General features: G+C 29.1%; 2 long non-coding RNA genes across 2 annotated transcripts; both read right to left on the bottom strand.

Annotated features, from left to right (window-relative positions):
* Window positions 1–973: 973 nt before the first annotated feature.
* On the bottom strand, window positions 974–1722 carry LOC121784021. Its single transcript, XR_006046693.1, has 3 exons — window positions 1594–1722; window positions 1436–1476; window positions 974–1222 (listed from the first exon to the last, which is right to left on the bottom strand). It is a non-coding gene; the product is annotated as an uncharacterized LOC121784021 (long non-coding RNA).
* Window positions 1723–4623: 2901 nt separating this feature from the next.
* On the bottom strand, window positions 4624–5457 carry LOC121783978. Its single transcript, XR_006046681.1, has 3 exons — window positions 5316–5457; window positions 5164–5204; window positions 4624–4967 (listed from the first exon to the last, which is right to left on the bottom strand). It is a non-coding gene; the product is annotated as an uncharacterized LOC121783978 (long non-coding RNA).
* Between the last annotated feature and the right edge of the window lie 7678 nt (window positions 5458–13135).

Raw genomic sequence — 13135 nt, forward strand, 5'->3', positions numbered from 1 at the left:
AAGTTGGTCTTAGCCATCTTTACCCTGGCCTAGCCCAATCTGATAACTAGCGGGTGGCAGTGCATCTCATATTGACAAAATTACTTTTTTAAGAGAATGAGAGAGTTATATTTTTAACTCAATACTTAATTGATAACTATAACTAAATAATAGCCATTAGATATTCAAATTAAGGGCGTAGATCATTAGCCCCAGAACGTCAATAAGATAAAAAAAATGACAATAAGGGTATTAAGGTCAATTTACAACAAATTAGTTGTAATTAACTTTTGAAAGATATCTCATAACTTTAAACGCATATAACTTTCTCGATTTAAATTATTTTTTCGCACAACATATATCAAATTAAAGATAATTTCATAAGGATTCTAACGAGATCTCACTTGCATATGTTCCGATGTCAAAATTTGAAAAAAATTGAAAATTTACAATTTTTTCGTACAGCAACAAATGTCAACATGATATATAAAATATGTCAATATAATACATGTAGAATGTCAATGTAAGCAATGTGTTAACATTCTCAAAGCATTGTGTTGATATTCTCAAAGCATTGTGTTGATATTTTCGAAACACTATATTGACATTTTCATCAAAAAACCTAATTTGGTAGTTTTTTTTTTCTTTTTCGATTTAATTAATAAAAACGAAAATTACACGTGGCAAATTGTAGACCACGAGTTTGTGGTCTTAAATTAATTGTAGTTAGCAATTAAATGATTAGTTAGCAATTGATCACTCACCTTTAAGAGAATATGTACCAATTTTGCGAAATTCAAGTGAAATCCTATGAACACAATTAAATCTTATTATTATTAAAGGCAAAAAAGTTAGTACTCCTATTTTTTAATATTATTATTTTGCATGATATTTTTTTCCCTTTTTGTATTTCAATTGAAAATCAATATTCCCTTACGAAACTTATAGTTATATTAACCATACTAACATGGATAACTAAATGTTCATTTTAAAATTTAAAGATCAAACTCATTTATTACAAACTTCTACTGAGTTCCAAATCCGGAAATTTTACATAAAAACACTTGAATAAACGAAACAAATATGGCTAAAACATATACATATTATAGCACAACTAAGAAATTAACAATCGAGGGGGAAAATAGTGTTTTTTTTTCTTGATGGATATCATCTTCTAATGCGATTCAATCCCACGGGCACTGGAATTAACATCTGCGGATGGTTTATTCGGTGCATAATTAATCTGTCAATCAAAATATAAATCGAATAATTAAGTATTACAAAAATAAATCTAACATTATTTATACTAATTTTTAAAGAAATTTAACATTATTTTACAGAATTGAATAATTTTATAAAGAAATGTAACATGATTTCCGCCCAATTAAATCATGTAAATATAATGATGTCCCTCAGAAAATATAATAGGAGATGGTCAATTTAAAATATTTCTTACCTCTGCTTTGAGCTGTGGTGTTTTTACATCATTTTCCTTTACTGAAAAACCAGTGGTGAAATTATTGCAAATATCGAATAAGTAAAACATTAATTAATATATATATTCAGACAAAAGTCAATTAAAAAGTAAAAACTCTTGAGACTAAATATTCTTACCACCTTTGGTGCCACAAGATACAATTTCCACAAAATTATGAAAACCTCTCTTCATGCTTTCGATAATCTTCACCATTTCCACTTTCTAATATGAGATCACTTTCAAACAAAATAGAGAGAGAGAGAGAGAGTGTTCTGAGCTAAATTGTGCATGGTTTTATACTTTTATTTATGCAACTAAAATATACTACTAACAACCATGGTTTGAGGTAATTTCTACGAAGTTTCTTATTGGATTAAACATATATAGCTGTGCATTTACGACCATCAATTTTATTAGTTCACTCATGGAGATAATGGAGAAAATTAATACTCCCTCCGTCCACGAAAAATAGGGCTATTCCATTTTTATCCCTCGTTTTCGAAAAATGATAATAAATAAGACTTCTCTATATTATTCTCTCTCTTACTTTTCTTTCTCTCCACTTTAACTATTTATTATCATTTTTCCAAAACGAGGGATAAAAATAGAATAGCCATATTTTTCGTGGACGGAGGAAGTAGAATTTTAGATTCATAAGCTAGAGTGTTATATACATAGGTAATAGTATGTTTTTATTCTATCTAATCATACTATAATTAGAAAAATAATACCCTCTTAGAATTATAAATCATCATATTTATTTTCCATGTTTCTCAAATAAATTAACTTGAACTTCAGAAAAATACGTGCTTCATTTAATTTAACAAAAAACAGTATGTATTTTAGTAAATACTACTACAGGTAAAGAGATTATGAAATAGTATGATTTCGTGATGAAGAATCCCAAAATTCAAACTGTGGAATAATTGTATGTTGTTTGTTTCTGCTTGAATTCAGCTTAGAAACAAGGGTAGGAACAAGGAAAACCAGATGATATGCGTCGGCATATTTATTTTAAAATCCTTTTTTTTCTTTTTTATAAATATTTTTGTTCTTATTCGTAAGTGACAAAACAAATCCAGGTGTATTGTACCTATTGTTGAAAATTATAGGGCTGTCAGCTGTTCGCTGCAAATCACATTGGATCCCAATATTTAATTTACTACTACGAAATATGGAAGTAGAGAAAAAAAATTAAGAGATGTTATATAATTTTAAATGATTCAGTAATAGGAATTTTTGCTAAATACTAGTATAAGTTGGACAGTTTAAAGATTTTATAAAAGAAAATTTTAGAAAAGATTGACATGGGCTTGTTGAAATTGACCCTGGTCAACACAATTTGACCTGATCGTATGAGTGACAAGTTTTCATGTGGTGAAATTAAATAGTAATACATAATCGATATATATTTCGAATAGATGATCAGGTTATTTTTATTTTCTCTCTGATTCTTGGTAACTGAGAAATAATATTCCATCCAGAATTTTAGCTAAATTGGTGTAAATTTGCTACAGTTTGACCGGAATACAAACTTTTTTGTTTAATTTTGGAGGAAATTGAGAAAAAGTTGGAACTTGAGGACTATGAATATTGGGATATGGATAGTGTGGTGACTTACAAAGTGAGCAAAATGATTTTGATATTATCAATAATAATTTTTCATATGTGTTCGTGCCCCTAATAAAATATTCAAAGATGATTTATATCAAATAATGAAATTAAGGATGAGAAGTCCGTTAGTTTTTTTATTTGATATGTTTAGTGTTCTTATTATATTTAAAATATTGGTATTGCTATAAATTTTTTATAGATTGTACTTATAAAAATGAAATCTTAATTATTAGTGTTTTATCTATTTATTTGAAATTATAATGAAAATAAATAACATTGATTTCAAGTAATTTAGCATTAATAATTTGTGTGATATTAAAATCAAAATAAATATATAAAATAAAACAAATAATACTACTATGAAAATAAACGAGAGTGATCGATACTTACATATATAAAAATGAAAGTGAAACACTAGCACAAGATGCATATATTTCATCTTAACTATTTCTATAGTAGAGAAATGCACAATCACCACTCAATATTACTAACATTTTTGGGTAAATAGGGTATTGGATTAATTTCCTTCTCTATTCCCACCATTAGAAAGTGGGAGAGAATTTTGTTAATAAGTCCAAATGTGCACACATCTTATGAGTCAAGAAAATGGTTATATATTGCAAAATTTTGGCAACATGTGATTATCTCTTTCTTTATTAGAAAATTGATATTAATATACGCATTTTTTCGTCCTGTCTTAAAAATCATTTTTGTATATGAACTCATGGTGTCGCACTAATTTATTTCATCTCATATTTCATCCAATTATATTCACATCACATGTTAGTTGTTACACTAGACGTAAAAGGAATTGGAGCAAGGACCTGTCTTACTACGACATATCATTCAATTGGGGCAAATAATAATTAAATCTTAATTAATTGGAGTACAATTTTATAACAAAAATTAATTCTAGCTAATTTTAATTGGATCTTAATTATACTATTTAACATTAATATTACCAAAATACTTTCATGTTTTGGAATTGCTCCATAATTGTTTCAATAATACTACATTATACTTTCATGTTTTGAATTTTGTGATTCCTAACAGTTTTAATAATAAAGCACATGCTTTAATGTAAAATTTACAAACTAAGAGAGAGAAAATTTGTTAGAGTACTATTAGTTGAATATGGATAAATAAGAGAGAAAAAAAAATAAAAGATAATTAAAAAAGGAGGTCATAAAAATGGAATGAGACCAATTTTTATGGATAAATTAAAATGGTAACATTTGTGAATACATAAAAAACTGTTCCATTAATCTAAAATATAAAGAAACAACACTAAACAGAAAACAAAATCTAGTTTTTAAGTATCAACAATGTTAGTAACTGACTTGATCGTAACATTTAATTCCTTAATCAATTAATAGTTACATATATATATAACTTCAATAGTAAATTCTCAAATTTCTACTGATCGTGCGCAAATAAAACAGAAATAAATTCTCTAAATTGCAACTTTAGTTGTATATAATTATACACAAATGTCTAAAATTTAAAGCACTAAAAGTCTAAAACAATCAAACAATACTATTTTGTCAAACATATACTCCAAAATTATAAATACATTCATCACACCAAAAGAAACATTCTCTATTTCTCTTACATAACCATAAATGTCCAATATGAATAGCTAGAATATCTTGTAAGTAAAATTTATAGCAGGAACACTTTTACAGACTTATAGTAAATGCCAAATCCGGCAATATTACATAACAAAGTCAGTTAATTAATTAAATAAATAATATATATAAGACCAAAATATATAATAGAACAACTAAGAAAACATCAATGGTGAAAATATTTTTTTTTTTAAATCCTGGTATATGATCTTCTTTTAACTTGATTCTATATCGCGAGCACTTGAATTCACTTCGGTGGATGCTTTTATCTGTGAATCGCAAAATAAATGGGATAAGTAATTGAAAGATATCAGGTAATTAATATAGAAATTGTTTTTACTTCTTTTTAAAATAAGGAACTTTCTTCCCATTCATTGATTTGTGGCATTAAATATAAAATAATTGGATAGCTAAACAATTTTTAAAAAAATGTCCCCTAATGATTGGTCAATAATTATAGCATACCTCAACTTTGAGCTTTGGAACTTCTGCATCATTTGTTTTTGCTGAAAAAACGATATTGAAGACATTAATAAATTAAACAACAACAAATTAAAGGATATAAAAAGAAAATTGAGAGTTATAAAAGTAAAAAGAATGAGAAAATATATTTTTACCGCTTTTGCTGCCACAAGTTACAATTTCAACAAAACTAGCAAAGCCTTTCTTCACGCTTTCGACAACCTTCACCATTTTCCCTTTCTACTATGTTAGAAATCTAGAAATAGAGATTGATTGAGTGAGTGAGTGAGAGAGAGAGAGATGGTGATGAGTTCTGTGATTTTTGAGTAGAAGAATATGGTTTTTATAGTCCAAAAAAATGAATTAGCACCGCGTCTATGAGTTTATTTGTTTATTAATTAAAAAATGTAGTAGTTGAGTAAGTTATAGGTAGATGAACATTTACGACCACATGGTGTAAAATTAATTTAATCTCGTGTTCCATAAGGTCAACGAAATGAATTGAAAATTAGAATTATAGATTAAGTTTAAGATTCACTTTCTGCAAGTCTAAATCTACTTGAAGAAGTTCATACCTTAAATGGATATCATTGAGTTGGTCGGTACCTCATATATGAGTTTTGTATTTTCTGAATTCATATTTGAAATGTTGAACATCGAATTTTCATTTGATTTATTTCGATGATATGGACTTTTGTACAATAATTTACATCACTCAATAATATATTAGCTACACAAAAAAATATTATGAATCGAAATATAATCTGAATCATTAATTTCTAGATTATAATCAATTAGTTAAAATAATTATTGATGAAGACCAACTTTTTTTTCTCTCATTCTAATTGAATTATTTATTACTAACGCTTATTCCACTAGTTTTAATTTTTCTTTCAATTTTTTGAAATCTACTTGAGAAATGATGAATCTTGATGGATGCACCGTACATTCGAATGTATAAATTCTTTTACCAAACGATAAATTAAATAATACAAACAGCATTAAATATGATAAGCAACAACCAAGGGCACTTTCCTATCATGGAGTATAAGATTAATATTGTTAATATTTGTATATTCTTGTCGAACTTTCTTGCTTCATTGTTCACATCATCAATATATAATTCTTGCACAAATTCTTTAGCTAGGTTGTCATTCTCTAGTGACTCGGATACCATCGCAATTTAAACATCATCGATTAAACAAATAAAATAAATGTGGAGGCCAATGACTTGTGACGAGGATAATAATAATTAATTGTTAAACCAGATCTCACATAAATGTCACAATTAAAAGATCTAGCAAAAACTTAAAAATGTAAAGCTCGAAGACTTTTACAACAGGGTTGAAAACAGGGGCAAATCCGTCAATATTATAACATAATACTCCCTCTGTCCACAATAAGAGTCACTCTTATTGTGGGCATGAGTTTTAAGAAATGTTAAGAATAGTGAGTAGAAAAGTTAGTGAAATATGAGACTCAGTCTTTATATTGGTTTTCTAATACTCCCCTCGTCCCATTTTAGGAGTCCCGGTTTATTATTTTTTGGTGTCCCACTTTAAGAGTCCCGGTTGAAATATTCCATAATTGGTAATAGGCCCCACATTCCACTCACATTTTTCCACTCATATTTTATTATAAAACTAATATATAAAAGTAGGACTCACATTCCACTATCTTTTTTTACCAACTTTCCTTTATATTTCTTAAAACACGTCCAACTTTCCTTTATATTTCTTAAAACCCTTGTCGAACTCAACCGGGACTCCTAAAGTGGGACGAAGGGAGTAAAATGTAAGTGAAGTGAGTTAGAGGAATGTGGAACCTACTTACCATGGTAAAAATGAAATGTGACTGGACGAACCAAAATGACAAAGTGTGATTCTTATTGTGGGACGGAGGAAGTAGCACTTAATTATTCGAGCACGTGCAACATGGATACTGGGGTGTCGGACCGCTTTGAGTCCAAGGCACCCCCCACGTTGTAAGTCACAAAATGATCGATGGAATAAATATTATTTTGGTATTGGGATAGATTTTCGTCTTCTACTTTTATTCAACTTTGGGAGGTATCAGGTATCACATGGGCTTATCTTCAATTCTAGACTCTTTGCTATAAGAAAATAAATTTCATCCACCATTAATACCAGAATAGTTAAACTCTAGTTACTCTTTATGTGAAACTAACAACATATCCTTCAAAAATTTATTTATGAAGAAAAGTAACGCCTCAAACTCGCATGATTTTGTCGGTTAATTTCACGATACGATTATACTATATCTCAAAAAATGTAATTGTAACGGTGTAAATTGAGGGTATCGCAGTAATTAAATGTGGCTACTATTGCATATTTTTATACGAGTAACTAGCTTTTTCATTGCCTAGAAATTTACCAGATTTTACGAATCCTCTAGTCACGAAAATTGCCTCGATTTCAAGTTGGATGGATAAATTTATATCTTAAGTACATTATTAAAAAATTATAATGGAGTACAATTTAAATATTTATAAAATTAAAAATTCTTAAAATACTTTCAAGATAATTCTACCTTTTCCATTTTATATATATTGTGTGCTCAGAGGTGTGATCAAATACAAACCCATATCTATAATATAAACTACAAACTTTAATCATACACATTCCTTGTAAGTAATCAATGGTTAGCAATGAGATTCATATGTCAATGTCAACACCTAATACAAATTATGTCACTGGGCGGAATGTCAATGTCAACGCCTAATACAAATTCTGTCACTGAGGGAATGTCAACAATGTCAACGCCTAAAATTTGTATAGTTTGTATTATAGAGGGTTTGTAGATTATCATGACCTTGTGTGCTCATAATCATATACCATCATTATAATGGATTATGATACCATCATTATAATGTGATTCATCAAATCACCATCAATTAATACATTCACCATTTCATAAAAAATTGCACCTTAATTTTAAAGTTGAGAACAATGATAATAGTATATCATCTTCAAACATATTCTAGATCTAAATATCAATCTATTCATCACGCCGAAAGCAACATTCCCATACTAATTCTATGACCATATATAGCTAGTATGTGAAAACTAGGTTAAGAATAGAAATTATACCAAGACTCCCATAAATGTCCAAGACGAATATGTAGCAAATCACTTCTAAAAATTTAAAGCTCAAACATTTTCATTACACTCTTATTATAAATGCCTAATCCGGCAATATTACGTAACAAAGATATGTAAATAATTAAATACTACAAATATGGCGAGATATATTTATTTAACCAATACATTATTGATAGGACAATGTATTTATTTGTTTAATTAGTTTTCTAAGTTGATTCAACGCCAGGAGGAGTGCCTTTATCATCGCTGATTGTGTCTCGGGCTGTCGTCTGTTCTAATTTAACCTGTAAATTAAGTCACAAAATAAATGGAATAAGTGATCTGATAAATCTTGCGAATCTTTATTAATTAGTACAAGTGCTTTTGACTGAAAACTAATACTATAATCTGATAAATCAAACAAATATAGTACTAAAAGATTTCCCTCAAAACTCTTTACTAGTAGTAGTAATAAATTGATTGATCAAAATATATATAATTCAACTAATAAAAAGAATCGTACCTCAGCATTGAGCTCTGGCATTTCTCCATCATTTTCCGTTGCTGAAAAATCAATAATGATATTATTGAGCATATCGAATAAACTTAATAAATCGAAGCTAAAGAAAATGAGAATGAAAGCATTTTAATTAGCATTAAATAACGTATACTAATTTTTTATTTTCATTTTGTAAATTGTAATGTATTTATTAAAATATCTTTTATATGGTTGCATAAATTTATTCAAAAGGAAAATGTACTGTGAAAATATTCTTACCACTTCTATTTCCACCAGATACAATGTCAACAAGATAAACAAAGCCTCCCTTCATGCTCTCGATAATGCTAGCCATTTTCCTTTTCTTGTGTGTGTGTGTGTGTGTGTGTGAAGAAGATGGTGATACTTATGCTACAAAACTCTTGCAACACTTATTGGAGTTTATTTCTTTATTAATTTTAAATAACATACACACACTGGCACGGCCATATTGTCAATTATAAAAAAAATTAGTCTCGTGGAAATGATGGTATAAAGAGATAATTTAAAATTAATTCGTTGATTTATTTAACATATTTATTTAATTGGTTGATTTTTTTTTATCTAGTGGGTATTCTCACAAATTTTTTTTATATTTTATGTTTACTTAAGAGATAGTGCACAAGGTTGAAATAGTTTATCATATTGATTTAATTAGGAGGGTGATCGAGGGATCAAAGAGTTTTTCATTGTGATTTAATTTGTAAATCAAGATGAAACAACGTTGTTATGCTCTATTTGTGATATTATTTTTCACAACGTTTAACATATTTATTTGATACTCAAGTTTAATTTGTGTGGAATTGAATTTGTGAGATTGCTATGATAATTAAATTCGTGTATTTTTTTAATATTTAGTCACCAATAATTCTATTAAAAAAACGCCAACTTTTAGGTGAAACTGTATATAGCACGTGACACAAAAATGTTCTATAATCTCCTCATTGATTCACCCTCCTCACTGAATATCCAACTCTCAAATTTGAAATATGATCTAAACATCAAGCACGAATAAATAATTTATCCTTTTAATAATATTAGTATTTCCATCACAAACACCTTTGATAATACTAGCCAATAATAATCAATTTCTCTGTAAGGGTTGACCTTGTCAATCAAATTGTTTTTAAACATTTAAAATCCTAGTTTTAACGTGTGTACATTCTATAGAGGAGAACTACTTCTATGACGTTCATTTATTTGAGTTTACACGCCTTTTAACAAGTTTTTTATTCATTCAATTTATGACGTCCATTTAGTTAGTCAATTTATTTCCATCGCATATTAATTAATTTCACATGCGCATAATATTTTGCTTTATTTGTTAATAGAGGTTTACATATTTTGGTCATTAGCTTAAGGGCTATTTTGACAAGTTTAAATACATGGTACCGATCTTGATGGAGACCAAATTTTGATTATGAGATTCTTTGTGCAATTTTGATGATGAATATATGAATTTGCAATTTTGCATCTAATTGTAAATGTATTCTTGTCATACTCATGATGTTCTAACATTGAAAAGGTTGAGCTATAAGAATAAATAAAAACTAATTTAATTAATTAGCGTCGCCTTGACTTAGTCATCCAAAAACATAGGAAAACATGAGAGCTGGTTGCGCTACTAACAATGTAGCTCAACATATATTTCAATTTAGATGCTAATTTTGGCGCAAGTATATACATCTGTCCAAAAAATTGACTAATTTTATTATTTTAGATCGTCCATTATAATTAGACCAGTTCTAAGAGCATCCACAATCATGCTCTTGCCAGCGGCACGGTTGTGGACCCGGCCCCACTTTTTCTGCCTGCTCTCTGGCAAGAGCACAACACCCACAGCTGTGCTCTTCCGCAAGGACGAGCACAATTCAATTTAAAATTCAATTAAACAAAAACATTTCCATAATATTAAAATTCATTAAAAAACCACAATAAATAATACAAATTACAAATAAAATAAAAAAGACATAATTAAAATCCTAAAAATTAAAAATTACATAATTAAAATACTAAAAATTAAAAATTACATAATTAAACCCCTAAAAATTAAAAATTACATAATTAAAATCCTAAAAATTGAGATTGAGAGAGTTGTTTAGTATAGTGTCATTTTTTGTGTTTGAAATGAGAGTATTTATAGATGAAAGTATGAATTTTGGGGTAAAAATGATGGAAAAAAAATTAAAAGTGTGAAAAAAATGGATATATTTTATTAGGAAGTGAGACAATATTTTTTAATTAATTTTGAAATTTTCAGATTTTTTCGATTTTTTTTAAAAAAAATAATAAAAAATGATAAATCAACGGGCCAATCAGAGTATGCCACGTCGACGCCTTGTGCTCTTGCCGCTGGCACGGCCGTGCTCTTAGCTAAGAGCACGTCTGTGCCAGCGGTAAGAGCGCAGCGGCGGCGGAGCGCGTCCTTGCCAGCGGCAAGGACGGACGAGTAGCATTCCACCACCGTTGGGGATGCTCTAAATATGAAAACTTTTAAACTAATACTCCATCTGTCTCATCTCAAGTGATTGACTGCTTTTCGGCACGTGTTTGTGGAAAATGGTAATAAATAATTAAAGTGAAGAGCAAGTAAAATAATTAATAGAATAATGTATATACAACTCTCTTCTATATTATTTTATATCATTATAAATGTGGACCCCACAATCTACTAATACTACTTTCACCATATTTTCCCTTCATCTCTCTTCATTTACCAATTACACAATAAAACTCGTGTCATTTACAACTTTGTCTTTGTGGACGGAGTTAGTATAACATAAGTACAATTGTGTAAAAAAAGTACTTACGTAGCCAGACACGAGTATTAATACAAAATTTATAGTACTATTAAAGAGATTGATATTGTGGATACAAAATTAGCCATCTTATATACTTAATATTCTTTGTAAGATTGTTGTTGTCAGTTTCATTCTACTAACTAACAAACCTTCTATCATCTTTTTACCACTATTAAAACCTGTATAGTTTACAATCAAAATTATCAGCAGTGGACTCAAAATTAATATAACTCTTTTCGTCCCACTATTAGTCTATTAGTGATCAACTTTCAAATTTGGATTGTCCCATAATAAGTGATTTTGTCAAAAAGCAGCACTTTTATATCACTTACTTTATATTATCTCACTTACTTTATTCTCTCTTTTTTATTTTATTAAAATTTTATCTCTCCTACATTTTACTCTCTCATACTTTATTCTATCCACTTAGCGTCCACAATAGGGAGCCGCGGCTCCCTATAAAGGTGGAAACGGTGGGGCGTCGCCGGGGGAGGGGGGGATGGACATGGGCGGGAGACTACTTGGCCTGGACATGGCTCATGGAGGGGAGCCGCGTCCTAGCCCGCAGCTGTCGGAAAACTTTTTTTCGGTTTTTTTGGGATAAAATAATGACTTATGATAAAATAATGTGATTTGTGCCAACAATTGGAAAAATAATGTGATTTGTGGTTTTGACTTGTTCACTATTGGGGTGGACAACTTTTTTTGTGGCCGTGGACAAAAGATTATGGCTTGGCCTTAGAGTATCCAAACTATTGTGGACACTCTTAACCCCAAAAGAAATCTATCACTTATGGTGAGACGGTAACTACTTTCACGATCGCCCCGCGTGCATTATGGATCTCTAATTTTTTTCATTCTATATATATTGTACAATTATCATAATCGTATAGCATCATTATAATGTGATTCCTCGTTAATATATTCACCATTTCGTACAAAAATGCACCTCCAATTCCTACTAGAAAAACAATAATGATGTTATATCATGTTCAAACATTTAATAACTACTCCCTCCGTCCCAGATAATTCGTCTCACTTTGACCGGGCACGGGTTTTAAAAAAGTGTAATGAAAAGTGAGTTGAAAAAGTTAGTGGAACGTGGATCCTACTTTTTATATTAGTTTTATAATAAAATGTGAGTATAAATGAGTTAGTGGAATATGATATCACTACCAAAAATGGTAAAAATGTTAAATAAGATAAATTATCTGGAACGGACTATGACAAATTATCTGGGACTGAGGGAGTATCTTAAATATCAACGCATTCATTACGCCGAAAGCAACATTCTCTTTCTTCGAAGCTCAAACATTTTCATTACACACTTATAAAAATTTTAAAGCTCAAACATTTCATTACATAATTATAACAAATGCCTAATCCGGCAATTATTACATATTAAACACACCTAAAATAAATAAAATAAAAATATGGCGAGATAAATATAAATATATAAAAGTACAACCAAAACATTATTGATAGGATAATGTATTTATTTAAAAATTTCTAAGTTGATTCAACGCGAGGAGGAG

The sequence above is a fragment of the Salvia splendens genome, chromosome 21 (assembly GCF_004379255.2).
Source record: "Salvia splendens isolate huo1 chromosome 21, SspV2, whole genome shotgun sequence".
NCBI lineage: Eukaryota > Viridiplantae > Streptophyta > Magnoliopsida > Lamiales > Lamiaceae > Salvia > Salvia splendens.